Source organism: Coccinella septempunctata, chromosome X, assembly GCF_907165205.1.
Source record: "Coccinella septempunctata chromosome X, icCocSept1.1, whole genome shotgun sequence".
Lineage (NCBI taxonomy): Eukaryota > Metazoa > Arthropoda > Insecta > Coleoptera > Coccinellidae > Coccinella > Coccinella septempunctata.
Window position 1 is genome coordinate 19,459,671 of NC_058198.1, and position 19,577 is coordinate 19,479,247.

General features: G+C 35.9%; 1 long non-coding RNA gene across 2 annotated transcripts; it reads right to left on the minus strand.

The window, feature by feature from the left end:
• Positions 1-11,842: 11,842 nt before the first annotated feature.
• On the minus strand, positions 11,843-19,282 carry LOC123321730. Of its 2 annotated transcripts, XR_006538914.1 has the most exons (3): positions 19,032-19,271; positions 18,728-18,912; positions 11,843-11,897 (listed from the first exon to the last, which is right to left on the minus strand). It is a non-coding gene; the product is annotated as an uncharacterized LOC123321730 (long non-coding RNA). The 2 variants fall into 2 exon arrangements; XR_006538913.1 differs by lacking the exon at positions 11,843-11,897 and having other exon boundaries at positions 17,651-18,912; positions 19,032-19,282.
• Positions 19,283-19,577: the final 295 nt, after the last annotated feature.

Here is a 19,577-nt window from a genome sequence, read left to right on the forward strand (position 1 = left end):
CGGTCAGGGCGAAAAGTATTGAAGAATTGAAACATATATGTGAAGAACTTATTCAGCGATTTCTCGACTGGTGTCGTAAAAATTCGCTTATTATAAACTTGGCGAAAACTCAAATAATTAAGTTTCAAAACCGCGATTTCGGTGGGTCTACGCCACTTGCGGTGACAGTTGCGGGTAATTCTCTTGGCACTGTTGAATATGTCAAGTTTCTGGGACTGCACGTTGACAGGTTTTTGAGATGGAATTTTCAAATTGACCATTTATGCCGTAAGCTCAATAGCTCGTATTATGCTCTGCATCGTCTGAGGGGGTCTGTCTCCACAGAAACCCTATTGAATATATATTATTCTATTGTTTACAGTCACCTTAACTACTGTACAATGGGGCGGATCGTCGGAATGCGATCGTGTGTTCATCGCTCAAAAAAAGATCATTCGTCTTATATTTAGCTTGAAACCTAGAGATTCATGCAGACTGATATTCAAGAACTATCAAATAATTACACTACCCTGCATTTACATCCTAAATTGTCTTCTGTATGTGTGATCTAATATTAATTGTTTCTCGAAATGCTCTGATTTCCAAAACTATGGAACTAGGAACCGAAATATGATTTGTGTGCCAAGGCACTCGAAGGCCAAATACGAGTCATCCCCCAGGTATGCCGGTATTGCATCATATAATCATCTGCCGAATAGGTTTAAGTCGATGAATGAGAGAATGTTTAAGAGGGAGATCAAAAAAATGTTATGAAATGAAAGTTTTTTAAAAAATTAGATCTCTTTGAAATATGAAACCAAACTTAAATTTATATCGACGATATTGTTCAGAATACTAGGTAATTGTGTGTACGAATGATCTCGAATGAAAAATTTTAATGTGTTTAAAAATTTTTAGCCTTGAAAGAGAAACAAGTCGTTTCGAAACGTCGGCATTGTATTGAAAAACAATAAAGAAAATTAGTCCAATATTCTTTCATTTCATCTAACTAAATGGACGATAACCTAAGAACAACAAAAAAATGTTATGTTCCAGGGGATACTATGATTTGAAGGAATTCTTTTCTGATGTATTAGGATAATAGTTTTGTATTGCCTACTGATGTATTGATATTTCCTATATACCTCTACGGTATCTGAAAGGATGAATAAATTATTATGACTTCAGCCTTGCGGCTTTCACACTCCGTTCCAGAGGAAAATTCACTTATCCCAGATATCTCAGATATCAAAAGGATTAAGCTCTGTTGGAGCCCTTTCCAGGTTTTCGTGCTCGCAGTGGTGGTCGGGTCCGGGCCGCTCCTCGCCTCCCTGCTGTAGGTTGGATTCCTGCTCCACCCGCACTTCCTGTCGGAGTAGACGGTGTTCCTCTGCATTCCCCATGTACTTGCGTACAGTTCTCGCCATTCCGAGCAGTACCGCCTTCTGCATGACTCTATAGATATTTTCGTCCAACTGAAGTTTCCTCAAGTTCTCTAGTAGTTTCTTCGGTATCAGGCCTGTAGATGAAATGACAACAATAGGGATGGTCTTGATATCTTTCAGCTTCCATTGTCTTCTGGTTTGTTCCTCGAGATCTCTGTATTTTGAAATAATTATTATGACTTTAGCCTTGCGGCTTTCACACTTTTCTCCAGAGGAAAATTCACTTATCCTAGATATCAAAAGGATTAAGCTCTGTTGGACCCCTTTCCAGGTTTTCGGGCTTTATTAATTGGAAGATTAAAAGGCTTGAAATGGATCGCACACGTCGTATTGAATTGTTGAAAGGATTAATCCCTCACGTGTATATGGATGATTTCTGTCGCCATCAGCAGATATTTTTTGATCGCATGTTCCTTAAGATTAAGATGAGAAATATTGATAAGTTTGACAAGTTAATGAATATCTGCCAGCGAGTTGACGTCATCATGGGTTCTGATTGGCTGGTTAATTGCACACACTGTGATACTCCACCTAAAGTACATAAATTTCTGTCCTCGGACCTGAATTTTCGTTACCTTTTGATAAGTATGATTTCCCACTTTCCAATTTGATTGCTGACGTTGAGTGTTTTGTCAAGGGTCAGGATCACTTGGACAGTGACGGTCGTAACGGCATTCGTATTACACTATGCAACTTGATTCATAATTTTATGACTAATCTCAGGTGTCGTGGACCAATGCACTGTGTGGATGTAATTTTGAATCATTGGAGTAGAATGACTGAAGACTTTTTAAAGAGTAACGATCATATTTGTGTTGTTGGTTCTGATGAGGGACATAAAACAGTTGTTTTGCGCAGAGATGAGTAACAAAGTAAAATGTTATCTTTATTGTCTGACACGACTACCTATTTAGAGAGGTTTATTGATCCTACCTCAAGAATTCAGACTGCTGTCAATTCTTTGATAAACCGATTGCCGAGAATGGGATATTTATTTGAAGAGGGAGCGAAGAAAATGAGGTGCTATAACACTGTGTCACCGAAGGCATACGGTCTTGTTAAGTTGCACAGAGACCATCACCACTTGAGACCTGTAATATCATGCTGTGGTGCTGCTACGTATAATATTTCTAAGTTCCTTTCTGAAATTCTTAAGAATATAAGGTATAAGTTAGTATACCCACTAAAAAACTCATATGAACTTGTTGATAATGTTAAAGATGTTCATGTACCTGATAATTATGTTTTGGTTAGCTTTGATGCTGTTTCCCTTTTTACTAACATTCCCAAGTCCCTGGTGTTAGGTCTGATTGATGAACATTGGGGTGACCTTGAACCTCGAGTTAATGTATGCAAGGATCAAATTGTTGAGATTGTGAAGTTTATTTTCGATACCAGCTATTGCAGGTATAACGGTAGATTTTTCATTCAAAAGAGAGGATCTGCAATGGGTAATCCTGCTTCTCCTGTTCTTGCTGAGATTGTGAAGGATAGTGTTATTAGGTTTGTTCTGTCTCGTTTGAATTTCGTGGTACCTCTGATTCGTGTTTATGTGGATGACATTTTTATGATTATTCCAGAGAACTGGTGCTTGATATTTTTAAATATCATATTGACTCGAAATTTACTTTTGAACTTGAAGTTGACGGTCGTTTACCATTTTTGGATGTTCTATTAATAAGACGTTGTGGTTCCTTGATGACTGATTTATATAAGAAACCTATCGCTTCTAATAGGTTGCTGCATTTTAGTTCTGCACATGAAAGATTAGAGAAGGTTGCCATTGTTAAGTCAATAAAACACAAGGTTTTGGCTTTGACTCATGAATCGTTTCATAGCAAGAATTTTGCTGAGCAGCGTAGGATTTTGGTTGATTATGGATACCTCAAATATTTGGTCAATCTCATTTTTCATTCCTTCGGTTGTTTATCGTTTGGTGTTGTGGTGTCTGGTGAGGAGCCTGATTTGGTGACGGGGAGAAAGTGTTTTGGTCTTGTGTATGTTCCAGGGTTGACGGGTGAGTTGGTGAGGGTGATGAAGTCTGATGAGAATAAGATATACAGGGTCTTTCACGAGGAACCTCACCCATATTCATACGGGAAACTACTGAACGTATTTTCATGAAATTCAGCACTTATAAGTATTTCACGATGCTGATGAAATCTAAAATATTTTCAAGGCATGAGCACCTCCGGTTTTTCCGGAAATGACGTCAACTTCCGTTTCTCAAATTAAAACACCATTTTTTTATTGCAGAAATAGATTCCTTAGAAAATTTCAAGTTATTTTGATGTAACATTTTTCAGTTTTGGTTGGAAAATTCTCTCTGAGCGGAAAAATTCGAAAAAAAATCGAAAATAGAGCTCCGCTGAAACAAGAATAACTTCGAGGTTTTTGGATGGAAAATTTTCATTTTTGGGATTTTTCAAGACGTAAGATTGATGTATCCACTTTAAAAATCGAAATCGCGATTCATGATACTGGGGGTGAAAAATTGCTTTCAAAGTTAGGGATGACGAAATCGTGAAAAATCAATTTTTTCAGATTAGAACCCAATTTTTTTATGGCAGATATTGAATCTACGTTAAAAAATAATGTGAGTGTATGCATCACACCCTTGTCCTAAAGTGGATATTTTCTGAGTTTCTCACAAAAAACTGTTTTTCGTCTTGAATTTTCAGCTATTTCTTTTCCCTTCACGCCAAAAAGACTAAATTTTGAGGAACTGTTGATTAAACCATGTTTTAGATTTTACTACCCTAATATGCAAGAGAAAAAAGTTACAGGTTGTTCCTAAATAGATGGCGAATTTTGAGTCGAATTTGTATCGGACACCTCTTTATTTCAACTAATCGGCCATCGGTTTTCTCTCCAGTGATAAATAAACAATTCCTTATGAACCATATGCAAAAACTTACCATGTTTTACATTCTTTTTTTTTAATGATAGATATCATTAATTTCATCTGCCAAATTCCTCTTTATTCAGTAGCATTTTGTGTTTACTATTAATTTGGTGATAATTCGTATTAAGTTATAAAATCGATCACTATGCCTAATTTTACCAATGATTATTTAAATCTCATTCTACTTCATGGAGAATGTAATAAAGTTGTAGATAGAACGATTCGACTGTTCATTGAGAGGTTTCCTGACCGACCCAGACCAACGAGAGATACCATTAACAGAACCATGACAAACTTGAGAAATGTCGGATCTTTCGTTAAGAAAACTATACACAGAGGAAAAAGTGTAGTGGAAGATGAGAATAACGAAATTACAGTTCTTGCATATTTTCGTGTGAATCCTCAAAATTCTCTCAAAGATGCCGAGATTGATCTGGGATTATCTCAATCGAGTGTTTGGAGAATATTGAAAAAACATAAAATGCACCCATATAAATTCAATAGGGTACAGCATTTGAAGGAAACTGATTTCGTCAGGAGAACAGAGTTTTGCGAAGCTATGATGATTCGATTTCAAAAGAATGAAAACTTTTTGGACTGTATAATTTGGACAGATGAATCTAAATTCACAAAGAATGGTTCTTTCAATAGGCATAACAGTCATTATTGGGATGAAGAGAACAACCACCACTTCAGACAATGGAACTTTCAAGAGACATGGAGTTTCAATGTTTTTTGCGCCATCAAAAATAATGTAATTCTCGATGTTCACATTTATGATGGGACTTAACTGGTAACTGGCATCGATGATCGTCCGTCATGGCGGGCGGTTCAACATCCGATGCTACTGACAAGAAGTGTCGATTTTGTTCTAAATTTACTGGTTCGAATGATATAAAGTGTAAAACTCAAGACTGCGAAGTTGTTGTGCATGATAAGTGCTTGAATGCTATTGGAAAAATAATTTATGTGGACAAAAACAATTGTCGCTGTCGAAGTTGTTCCGAGTTGTCGGATAATCGTGGCTCATGTGTGAATACGGAATGCATTGTTCTGCAGAAGGAGACTGAATGCTTGACCCGTGAGAAAATTCTATTAGAAAAGTATGTATCCGAACTAGAATTCACAAATAGTATTCTGAAAACTTCCAAAGGTATCCACGTTGAAAATATTTCAAGGTCACGCAGTGATCAGTTGCCCGTAAATCCATATGAGTCACAGCAATCGTCTTATGCATCAGCTGTTAAAAAGAATGATCGGGATTCCCATGTGTTATTGGTGAAAACAAATGATAAAAGTGTAAACAATGCTGCGATCGAATACGAAATAAAAACGAAAGTGAATCCATCCTCCGCTCAGGCCTTGGTTTTGGGGACTAAAAAAATTAAGGATGGAATGCTGATATCCTGTGGCGACAATAATTCGCTAGAGAAACTAAAATCCCTTATAAGTGAAGAAACGAAGGGTGTATACAATGTGACCACCCCGAAAAGGTTGAAACCTCGTATTATGGTTTATGGTGTCGATTCATATGCAGTAGGTGAACCAAATTTCCTGGAAAAATTGATTTGTAGTAACAATTTGAATTGCTCTGTTGATGATATCAAAGTTATCACTAAATTCAAGTTCAAAGACAGATTTAATGTCGTTCTTGAAGTGGCTCCATTCCTGTTAAATGACATCATTAAGGGGGAATTTCTTTATTTGGGTTGGTCTAAATGTTATGTTAAAGAGCATTTTAGCTTAATAATTTGTTTCAAATGCTGGAAGTTCGGTCATTACCGGCGTGAATGTAAAAGCGACAGTGACGTATGTCCAAAATGCTCAGGTTCTCATGACATAAAAAGCTGCGAATCGAGTGATCTTTGCTGTGTAAATTGCAAGTTTCTTAATTCAAAGTTCAAAACAGCATACGATATAGGTCACAGCGCTAATAGCTCTGTTTGTAACTATTTTCTGTCGCAGTTAGGTAAACTTAAGTCTAGAATCGATTATGCAGAGTAGAACAAGTGCATATTTGAAATTGGCACATTTTAATGTTCGTTCCCTCTTCGCTAAATTCGATAAATTTTGTGATGTTATTGCTGCTGAAAATGTTGATGTGGTTTTTTTAACTGAAACCTGGCTGAGCCAAAGTATTCCCGATGAGAGCGTCATCATTTCTGGTTTTCACGTCTTGCGTGATGACCGTGTTGGACGGGTTGGGGGTGGAGTTGCTTTCTATGTCAGGGACACACTTTCATCGAGAAGGGTGTTGGTTGATTTTGTTCCGCCTGATGGGGTTGAGCATATTTGGATTGAGCTTAGGTTGGGTAGGGAGACTCTTCTGCTGGGATCCGTTTATCGAACATCCGATTGTAATACATCAAATTTTATCCGCTATTTGGATGATTTTTTGTCGGTGGTTTCTTCCAGATATGGACATATAATTATCGCGGGGGACATAAACGAAGATCAGCTTGTTGAGACAAATTTTACTGATTGCGTGGTATCTTATGGTCTTGAACAGTTTATTAATGAGCCAACACGTATAACGGCCACATCTCAGACACTGCTGGATGTGATTTGTTCTAGCAGACCTGACCTGGTAATTGATTCTGAGGTCATTGATCATTCGATGTCTGACCACAGGGGAGTTTTCTGTAGGATCAACTTGAAAAGAAAAATTAATTCCCCAAAGATGATACGTTATCGTGATTTTCGTAGTTTTGACCTTCAGAACTTTTTGTCAGACCTTTCCAGTTCATCTATAGATGATGTTCTCTATGCAGATGATGTTGATACAAAGATATCCATTTTTTGTCGTTGTCTGACCGAAGTATTCGACAAACATGCACCTTACGTTGAATCTAGAGTTTCTAAACCGTTTGCCCCTTGGATAACTCCCACTGTGAGAGAAATGATGAGGTTGAGAGATAGGGCCCTGTCAAGATATAAGCTGACAAAGAACTTAGCGGATTATAGGTACTATACTAGTCTGCGCAACACTGTAACGTCGGCTGTGCGAAGTGAAAAATTTAGTTTCATGTCCCGGGCCCGATCCCAGGGTTCGAAGTTTTTTTGGAAATCTTTTAGATCATTGCACACTAATTCTGTGGTAACTGTGCCAGAATGTTTTGTTGACCCTCAGGAATTCAATGATTATTTTCGCTCAGTCTTCAGCTCTCCGAATGTTTGCCCTGATGCAACTAACTATTATGGTTCTTCTAGGTTTGATCCAGATACAGAATTTTCGTTCAGACTTGCGACTGTGGAGGAGATTCGATCTGTTGTGCTCAATCTTCGTTCGAACGCATTGGGTGTTGATGGTTTGTCTGCCAGAATGCTTAAATTGTCTCTCAGTATTACTTTGCCCTTCATAACGCATATCATCAATGTTTGCATTGAGTCTGGGTATTATCCGGATGTTTGGAAGTGCTCTATTGTGAATCCTCTGCCCAAGGTTGCTGATCCTAAGGATCTTTCCGATTTTCGTCCGATTAGTGTGTTGCCAGCTATGTCGAAGGTTCTCGAGAGGGTATTGTTTGTTCAGATTTATGACTATGTCACCCGTGGCAAAATTCTTACTGAGCATCAGTCTGGTTTTCGAAGGGGTTTCAGCACTACCACTCTTCTTTTAAATATTGCTGATGACATTCTGAGATCTCTGGATGGGGGGTATGCTTCAGTTCTGGCCCTGTTAGATTTCGCAAAAGCGTTTGATACCCTGGACCATGAGTTGCTCTGTGCTAAGTTGGGTTTCTGTGGTTTTGATGAATCTGCTTTGAGATTTTTTAGGTCTTATCTTTTTGGTAGATATCAGTGCGTTAAGCTGCGTGATGCGTTTTCGGAGTTCTGCCCAATAACTTCAGGTGTGCCTCAGGGTTCCATTCTTGGCCCTCTGCTATTTCTAGTATACATAGCAGATATGTACAAAGTCGTAAAATTTGTTGTCATCTATTTTTATTGCGATGATACTCAGGTTCGTCTCTCCTTCCTTCCATCCTCTATTTCTGCAGCTGTTGAGCAGTTCAATGAAGATTTATCTGCAATGATGCAATATTGCAGGAGAAATGGCCTGAGGGTCAACGTGAAGAAATCTTTTTTTATACCTTTCTTTCCGAAAACGCTGAATGCGGAGTTTGACATTAAAATGGGTGATGATAAAATTCCATCCTCCACCTGCTGCAGAAACCTTGGGATCATTTTCGATTGCCGGCTGAGGTTCAGGGAGCATGTCTCGTTTCTGTTGAGGAGTTCTTTCCTGGCTCTTCGATATCTATATCATCAAAGACATTTTCTGGACCTCCAATCGAGAAAATATCTCTGCGAAACCTTAGTGCTGTCTAAGCTTAGTTATGGATTGACCGTTTTTTATCCATGCCTGGATTCCATTGAAAAGTATAGGTTGCAGAAATTGCAGAATTCATGCTGTCGCTATGTTCTTGGTCTGAGAAAGTATGATAGGGGTATTAGTAGGGGTATTAATAGGTTGGAATGGCTCAGGGTCGAGAATATTTTTAGGCTGCATATGGCGACTTTGATATATCGAGTTTTGGAGACGGGTGTTCCTCCCTATTTGAGACGAAAGCTTGTCTTCAGGCGGGATGTACATGATGTGGCTGTGAGACATGGGGGGAGGCTTATGTTGCCTCGATTTGGTTCGGCTAGGTTTCAGCGCTCTTTCACCTTCAATGCAGTAAAGCTGCACAATGAATTTTTAGTTGATTTTGAGAGAGTAACTATCGGGTCATTGAAGAGGGAACTGAGGTTGAAGCTGTTTGTGAATCAGTCCTTGCAATATAGTTAATATTTTTTTATTTTGTTTTTTTTTTCTACATACTCAATTTCAGTTCGCTCTATTTTTGTACACTTTTTTTTTTTTTTTTTTTGTCTTTTTTTTTTTTTTTTTTTTTTTTTTGTGATATTTATCTTTCTTTTCATATAATTTTTCGTTTTCCTCTGTACTTTGTCGGGGGTTGAGTGGAGTAGCAGATGCTAGACTTCGCCTCAAATATGTTTTTTTCTGGTTTTTTTTTTTCTTTTTTGAATAAAGGCACTATTATTATTATTATTATTATAAGATAGAACACTACACATGTTTGCATTATTTAAAGAATGTTCTCCCTTAGGAGATAGATATTCTGACATATTGACTCAAATAATTGAGCCGCTAGTACAGTACCATAATGATTTATGGTATCAACAAGATGGCGCGCCTCCACACAATTCACTCAATGTGTCAAATATCCTCTACAGGCTATTTGAAGATCGATGGTTGGCGAACAATGGTCCACATCTTTGGCCACCACGTTCTCCCGATTTAACTTCTTTAGACTATTATGTTTGGGGTAGGATAAAAAATATTGTCTACTCAACTCCCCTGACTGATAAAGAGGACTGCATAGAACGAGTCAGAAATGCGTTCAGGTTTGTTTAGATTTTTAGATTCATAGTTTTGAAACTCAATTTGGTTTTTAAACACTTTTGCAGATCTCTTCCTTAAGAAGAGCAACGCACGAAGCATTCCTGAGACGTATAAATAAATGTCTAGAAATTAACGGTCAAAACTTTGAGCATCTTCTCTAGTTATAACTGCGAGAGTTTGCCATGGTTCTCCTAATAGTAACTTGAAGTCGGTTTCAAGAAGGAGTGAAAAATCTACAGCAGGGTTCAAATAACAGTTCCTGATAATTTCATCTTTTTGGCATGAAGGGAAAATAAATAGCTGAAAATTCAAGACGAAAAATAGTTTTTTGTGAATAACTCGGAAAATATCCATTTTAGGGCAAGGGTGTGATGCATACACTCACATTATTTTTTAACGTAGATTCAATATCTGCCAAAAAAATGGGGTTCTAATTTGAAAAAATTGATTTTGTCATCCCTAACTTTGAAAGCGATTTTTTCACCCCCTGTATCATGAATCGCGATTTCGATTTTTAAAGTGGATACATCAATCTTACATCTTGAAAAATCCCAAAAATGAAAATTTTCCATCCAGAAACCTCGAAGTTATTCTTGTTTCAGCGGAGCTTTATTTTCGATTTTTTTTTCGAATTTTCCCGATCAGAGAGAATTTTCCAACCAAAACTGAGAAAAGTTACATCAAAATAACTTGAAATTTTCTAAGGAATCTATTTCTGCATTAAAAAAATGGTGTTCTAATTTGAAAAACGGAAGTTGACGTCACGTCCGGAAAAACCGGAGGTGCTCATGCCTTGAAAATATTTTAGATTTCATCAGCATCGTGAAATACTTATAGGTGCTAAATTTCATGAAAATACGTTCAGTAGTTTCCCGTATAAATATGGGTGAGGTTCCTCGTGAAAGACCCTGTATTATATAACTGTTATTCTGATGTGGTGAGTTCTCTTTCTTGTTATATTTTATATATTTAATTGTAATATTTCATATAGTGTGAGTCTTTGAACATGACCTTATTGGGTCATTATGAAATCTAATTGGTTTTCATTTTAATTTCGACTTTTAATAGATGTTTATATTTTTATTTTGAGATGTATGTGTACTTATCATTGATATTATGTTTATTTTTGACGTTTGTATTCCTTATGATTCTTTCTGATTGTTCAATTTATTGTGTTTTCTTTACACATTGATTAAAATCAACATATATGTGAAGTTCAAAAATCTGGGTGTTGAGATTTTTGGCAATTGCTTGAAAGTGGACTGTTACCAAATGATTGAGTTGAAGATGGTTGAATAAAATCTTTATTGTACATCAAACACTTCACATAATAAATAGATACTCGAATGAAGTAAAATTATATACAACATCTAAACAGAGTGAACCTATTTACAATTATTGAGAAGTTTTTGAGAGAATTTGAGAGTTATGATTCAATGAGAAATTCAGAACGTTGTATTTGCTTGAGTGAAAGAGCAGTGTAAATGAATTTCATGTATCGTGTAACAAGATCAATTATTACGTGTTGGATTAAAATTGAGATAGATATACATCAAAACTGGTTTATGTATTTTGAGTTGCATATTAATTGAGCTTGATAGTTATAAATTGATGTGAGTGTCATCATGCAAGCACAACGTTTACATTGATAGAGTTTACGATTTCATAAACTGTCTTGCTGTCAGAAAAAGCAGTGACAAATTGAGAAGTTAGAGATATATAATGTAGTGAGACAGGTGTAATGAGACAGAATGAGATGGATGATTACCAACGCTTACAGGAATAGCAAATATATCAGAAAAGCAGGTTTTTTATGAGAGTACATAAATTGAGGTGAGTTGTGTTACAACTGCAATGTAGAAAAATGAAATATCGTAAACGTAGAAAGAATTATTGAGATGAAACAAGAAGAGCAGTTCATAACGTTAGAGAAAAGAAATAAGCCATCATAATTTTCAGGTAATAGAGTCATGCAAAAGTTTATAATAAATTGAGTTGAAATCAGGTTGGACCTCCTCGAGCGTTATCACAAACCAGTCTGTCCAAGAGAGTTAATTGAGTGTATTCCATTAGTCAGAGTTCTGAGTGTAGTGAGATGGATCTCGATCTGATCTATGAGAAGCCTTCGAAGTGTCCAACTTGAGCGTAGAGGTACCTGAAACTTAAGAGGCCTGAGAAGTCTGATTGTAAGTGGTGTAAAGTTAATCTGAGGTGACATATATACGAAATGAGAGTTAATACAACTATGTACGCTTCTAATAGAGTGGTGTGAAATGTGAACTTAGTGCTAAAATCAGAGAAATTAAAATGTGAGTGGTTTACGAGGTGATGTGATTTTACGGTGAATGAATATCGATGCATTTTGTGGAGGTTGAAGCAATTAGGTACATTGAGCATGTGGTCGATTGGGAGATTCGGAGAAAATTGAGAAAATATACATGCAAATGTAATATAGAGATGTAGAGCAGAATATTTCAAATGTAATAGTGAGAAAAGGCATAGCGATGGAGTGAATGTTGAGAGGAAAATTATGTAAGTGATATTCTATCGAGCCACATGCAAAAAATGTTTTGTTGTATGAAAAACGTACTGTACCTTTTGAGATGTTAATCGAGTGATTATTATAAAATATTATTATTAGATTTGAGTTGATTGAGAAAGTTGAGAGTGCACTAAAAAACCACGTTCAATTCACACCAAGTTCCAATTCACTTGAGCGGACGAATAATCTGGAATCGAATGAATTGAATTGAGCAGATTCAACAGGTTTCACCGGCTGTATTCGGGTTTGACTTTTGGACGGCCCGAGAATTGTTCTAAAACTGCGCAAAACTGTTGCGCCCTAGTATTAAATCCTCTGCGCAGTTCTAGAACCATTCTCGGACTTTTCGAAAGCCGAACCCGAATACAGCTACCGGTTTTTTTGAACAGCTGATTGACAGCGATTTTAAGGTTACGTTCACCGAAGCATGTTACGATAAACGCAGTCACCGAGTTGATAGAGTTGTGCACCGAGTTGATAGAGTTGGGTTAAATATTACTCCAATTTTTAACATGTGATAAAAAATGAGAATTCATAGCCTTAATCGAAAAATTTATTTTGAAAAAATCCATTTTTAGATGTTTCCCGCTTTGAGCGTTATTCTTTCAACGAAAAATTAATTTTTTGTTTCGTCGTTAAGAAGAAGTTGTTAGGAAGAAAATGAGTTCTGGTAAAGTTGGAAATTCTAAATTTTGATAACCAAATGTTTCGTAAGAAATTTCGTTTTTTTTTATTTTCGAGTCATAAAAAAAAAGAAGTTGGCTTAAAAAAATTATTGCACATTATGAGTACTTGGAAATCTATATTTTCAGTGAATTTCATCCGAATCGATGCATTATTTTTGTTGCAAAAAATTAAAAATGAAAAATCGGTTTCTTGCACCTTGAATCTGAGGTTATGCCGAGAATTGGTAAATAAAAAAGTTATAGATATGACAATTATCTACACTCTTCACACTTTTTCGATACGAAAACCAAACGCTTGGTCAAGAGTAAAGTAATAGAGTTGACTATAGGAGAACATAATTTTTTTTTTAATCAAACCTCAGCTTCGAGATATAATAAGGCTATACTGAGGAAGAATACAGACTCTCTAACTGAAGACCTCTTGAAGCTGAGCAGATTACAACTAAGATCAGTCACTGGTCTAATAGCCGATCAATGTAATCTTAGAAAATACATGTGCACAATGGGTGTCTTTGATGTGCACATTGTGAACCATCATGAATATGTTCAAAGGAAGAAGGAACCGCCTCCCATACCATCTTCGATGCTCTATCCCGATGGAGGTAGAACAACCCTTACACATAAGAAGGGATCCGGTGAAAGTACTCCTTGATCTAGCTCAGAACATGGTTCTCATCACATAACAGGTCATAACGATAACGCAATAAGTTTTTTAGATTCGGTGTAACGTAACAAACCTTCCTTATTGGTCCTGATGATCTACAAGGTTCAATTCAGTTTTCCCCAGGTAGGTTTTGACGGGTTCGCAGAAGATATCCACTCTACAGTGGAGGGCTCTACCCCTTTTGCGTCTAGTAGCATATTGCACATGGACATGGTGTAGATGTTATCAAATGCATTCCTAACATAGAGGAAAGAATATCTTTTTTAACGAACGTGTCTTCCACATCTCCAAGACGTTGAAGGCCTGAAGGGCATCTACAGCCAAACTGAAGTTTTATACTTGTATTATCTCATTAATTCTGTTTTTTTTTTAATTTTCAGAATCTGGATTGGCCGAACTTCCCATTAAGTATATGAGTGATCCTAATAGAAGACTGACCAAATGCGGATCAACCGCACTTCATTTAGCAGTGAAGAGTTGTTTAGTGGATATTGTGAGAAAACTGCTGGAGAAAAGGGCAGATGTAAACACTCCCGCCCATAGATGTGCGCCAGTTTTCTATGTTGCGGTTATGTGTGATCGGCTCGATTTGATAAACCTCCTAGTCCAGCACTTAGTAGATCCCAAACAACCCTCTGCTGAAGGATTAACAGTACTTAATCGCGTTGAAAGCGGTAAAATGGTCAGAAAGTTGATGACTCATGGACTCGATGTTAACGCAACAGTTCAACCTGACGGAGACACACCTCTGAGATCCAGCATTGTAAGCTATTGCGACGATGATGCCATAAAAGTTTCACTCGAATGCGTTGCCGATTATAAAATAGATAACAATTGGGGGTTCACAGCTTTCGATTCCATCGCAGCACAATTAATTTCAGGGAGCTATTTGAAAGAAATCCTTCGAATGGGAAGAATTCTCCTCGATCACGTAATATCGAATGTACCTAAAGATGTCAACGATCCCGAAACAAAGAAAATCAGGCAATTTGGCGAGGAATTAAGACGGTTGAAATCTGAAAAAATTGGTAATACCTCCATAACGTTCTGGAAATTGATCAATACTCGCCCTAGAAAAGCTGCCAGTTTTTTCGATAATGAAGTCTCGTGAACCCCGACATAACAAAATTCACATTATTCGGTCGGTTGATAGAGTCAAGAATACGCGAAGTTCTAGATTACAATGATCTGGAAAACTATGCTCGTGGATTTCTTAAAGAAATAACTTTGAATAGGCTTCCGTGGAATTGTATTGATATAATCATAACCTATCTGCATGCGAACGATTTGAAATTACGATTTGAAATTACTAAGACGCTTCTTATCCTTAGGGAAGTGAATCTTATTAAGTTTTACAAGTTTTTTATTACTATTCTCCTTGTATTCACAAGGAAACTGAATCAAAACAATGAACCTTACGAGATGCGATCAGAGAAATTGTATAAAAAATGGTAATCCAACTTCATTGCTACATAATACCGTATTTGATTGAATTGTCAATGTGTTTTATGTACAAGGTCTTCATAAGCCATAGTATAATCGCAGTGGACCTCGAAATATTTTCATTTTGAAGTTCACAATTATTTATTTGTAATCATTGAATATACAAGTCTTTCCAAATGTTGCTAGGGATGAATCGTCTGAAATTGGCCGTCAGTGAATCCAGTGAAAAATGAAAAGAAAAATATTATTCATTATTTCTGACGTCAGATGAAAATACTATCTACATATATATGTAAAATATAAAATCCTAATATTTTTATATGTGCCAATTGTGATATTAGAAATTAAAATAATCAATTTTATAAATTGACTTAGCGTTTATATTGATTGAAATCGCTCCGTTTTTGATGGTTGCATCTCAAGTAAGTAATACACATCGGCCAAAATGGATGGTTTCCGAAAACAGTAAGTTATGTAAAAACAAGTCAACTGTAAATATTCAATTGATTCTTATGTAGGACTGAATAATGAGCCCTAATTTAAAGAGAAAGAGATCGCCTGTTTGGCACAATTACAAAGAAATATAACATAATAACTCCATTACCTACTGTCTGGGATGACCCAAGAAAAAACTTTACAGATAAATCCAATTCCCCCCTCTATTCCTCTCCTTTCTAGAGCTCCCTGATTATGGGAGATACGGGGACCGTGATTATTACAATCATTTCGTGTGAATCATTCATATTCATTTCAATCTTTCTTCTTCAGTGAAAATCGTTGATAGATCTCATTTGCAAATTTTCTTTCTTTTTCCGAAATCCATATTTTTATTTCAGCTTTGAGTACTCCCCTCATCGCATTATAAGGAAACCGATTGTATACTTTTGAAATAAAAAGTTCCCCAACTCCTCCTGTCCTATAGTTTCATGGTTTGCACGATTTCTGGTATTGTATGCTTGATCAACAAATTCGATGCTCATTGAGAGCATCTCGAGAACTATAAGACTTAAAGAAAACATCTTCAAGGATCCCTTTTGTCGAAATAATTGGATATCAGAAAGCAGATCATAGATGACTTGATTCGTTTCCGAGCCCGAGTTACAGGGCGTTTCTGAAAAATGACTGTTTCAAATATTTCGAGGTAGGTATTCGAAATTTCCAAAATATTTTTGCAGTAATTTTTATGTTTTATGTGATACTCGTAACAGATCATAGAAATTGATTACCATTTCAGAGATATAGGGGAGAGTCGGTGTTTTTCAAATGAGACACCAAGTATTTCTCTAACTTCCGCATGCGATCATAATACTCAACAATAAACCTAATCAAATCTGAATTTTCAGACAACACAGTAGACAAAATTTTATAAAACATAATTTTATTCGGAATGTATTAATTTTTCTGATATAATTGAATCTTCATCCTCTCATAAGTTCCTAATTCTTTTGGACACAAGTGACAAACTTGAAACACAAGGAATGAACGCAGATTTGTATTTGGATTGATCTGTGATAATTTCAAGTAACTTTATCACTGAAAACGGTAACATTTATTCATTAGATATCAGACCTCTGCTTCCGCGTATTTCAAATTTGTGACCAAAAAAATTCAATTAAATGGTAAAACTAATAAATACCGCATGAAATTTAATGAAATGATTTGTCTAGATTAATTGGCTATCAAAATCGCATGCGAATGTATGAAAAATATCTTGTTACCTTCAATTTGTTACCATTTTCTGAAATATCCTATCAAATTCAAAGAATTTGAATATACATGGATGTTTTTTGGGTTGAAACTTATTTACCAATTTTTCCTAGACCGGACCTGGGAACAAATTCAGAAGGCTTGTTCGTAGAGTAGTTCACAACGGTTGTGAACTGTACAGAGCAAGCGTAAATGGATTTTCGCTACCCTAAAATGGAATTGCGCTTGCTCTGTACAGTTCACAACCGTTGTGATTGTGAACCATTCTACTAACAAACCTAGTTACTATATCAATATCAGTGTGCAGTTATTGTGGGAATATAAATGTATCAAATATCATCAAAATATATACGGTGGTTCGAAAGTTATGAGTAATTGAGGAAATTGGCAAAATCGGTAAAACGTGCATCTGTATCTTGATTATATTCGAGGACCGACTAAAGTTCGATAAAATATTCATTTGTGTCAGGGAATTTCATCTTTTAGTCGGCTAATGTGCACATTAACCGAAAAGAAACGGCTAAAAATTTATTCGATGGACAAGCGGGGTATGATGGTATCTCGTGAATGGTCGGATGGCATGAAAAATAGAATTGAATGCTATTTTGCATAACTAGGTAAGGTAATCTTCTGAAACTTCTTTTAGGGTTCTCATTCCCAATGTCTGGAACAAAATCAATAAAAAAATTGAAATAACCGATTTGCTGCTGCGTAAATCCATGCACTAATTTGTCACGAGCAAATCACAAGTAGAAAAAATTGTTTCCTAACAATGAACTGAAAAACGAACTTTGAAATGATGAATGATAATTATTATGTAACAAGTTTCAGAAGATCCTCCCAGAATAAATTTCAATCGATAGGTGAGGTAAGGTTACATAAAAGGTTGCCGCGGGTTTCACAAAACTTTGATTGCGGTTTGACAGTTGTAACGTCGCTCTAGGTACAACCAAGTTAAAGGGAAAAAATAAAATAATGAAATTACTTATTTTTCATGCAATGAAAATGTTAATTTCAACACAGTAACCAAAAGTTTCTAAAACACCATTTTATTCGAAATGTTTTAATTTTTCTGATTTAATTGAATCTTCATCCTCTCATCAGTTTCTAGTTCTTTTGGATACAAGTCACAAACTTGAAACACAAGGAATGAGCACAGATTTGTATTTCAATCAATCTGTGATAATTTCAAGTAATTTCATCACTGAAAACGAAAACATCTATTCAACAGATATCAGAACTTTGCTTCCGCGTATTTCAAAAATGTTAATATTTCCTCGGTCAACTGTCACGACGGCGTGAGTTCACGATGGTTTTTTTCGTTTCTCTCTTTCGAAAAAAAAATGGGCGCCAACGTATTTGATTAAAAAAATATATATATCTCTATGCCAAATACGTAAATACCCGAAGAAATATGTATTCTGAACAAAAAAAAAAGAGATAAAATAAAAATCTTCAAGTATATCTACAATATTGCCACAGTGTAAATATCGTTCACAATTCTGTGCCACTATTTTGCACTAGCTGTGGATAATATTTAAAAAAAAATAAAAAAAAAACAAAAACAAAAATGGAGTACCTCACTTGATCAAGATCAGCGCACAAAACTTCATGTACAAAACAAAATCAATATCAATGTCCAAATTTTGTATGTTCACAGACTCATTTATAACAAAAAAAAAACAATAATAAGAAAATTTGTCGTTTTCTTACGACTAAAGAGGGAAAACAAAAAAATGTCTGAGTTCATACGATCGACAGGAATCTCTAATGATTATACGAGTTTCAAACTACAAAAAAATAACTGTCGACTGATATTGAGGTCAAAATATCTCTTGAAAACTTTCACTGAAAGCTACTTAAGTATAATTCACCGGCAAAATCCACTTGGTTCCGGGATATTCTTGATTAGAAACAGGAATTATGAATCGGAATGGTTCTCTACATACCACTTGATACCCATAAAGGTTGAAATTACTAATTCAAACAAACGTCAACAATCCTTGCTCTGTCCCAAATCTTCGGAAAAAAGGTGAGTATAAACCAAAAATCTGCAGCATTCAATCTCATTGATGTTGTTGGGTGTTATAAAAGATTCGCCATCATTAGCGTACCCATACGTTTCCTTTCAAAACTGAAACTGGACAAATTAGAAGGAAAAATGAAAAGGCCCTAAAATAGCGGAATTACTTGAGATGATATTTTTCTAGTTGAAGTGAACGGAACTCATGAATGAATACGAATAAAACTCACTTGGATGTTGGGTGACCTTAGAGGAAAAACAACTCCTTTCTTTGTACATGAATAATCCCCAAATACGGGTATTATATTGCTTCTTTAATCCACAAATTCGCAACATATTAGAGGAAATAAGGAAAGTATCTTAATCCCAAACTATTCGGATTTCCACGGAGAAAATAAACGAAATATCCACTTTCCAAATTACGAAGTACAAAAGTGAGTATTTCTCGAAAGAAATACTCGCATCAGGCACATATGGAAAAAAAAACAGATAAACATCGCAGACGTTTGCATTATTGGAAATAATGAGTATAGGCAACCCAAATTTCAAGATGGAATATTTTGTGCTGCAATTAACTATTTCAATTCTTGTCACTCTGCTTTTGCTCATTCAATTCCTCTCAAATTCGTTCAGATTTTTGGAATCGATAATAAATAGATGAATAAATAACTAAATATTAACTTTATTTCAAGGAATCTTCGTACAAAGATCAAATGAAATCGACGTCACAAAAATACATCTACAAACGCTTTGCAGCTACAAAGTATTCGCTTAGT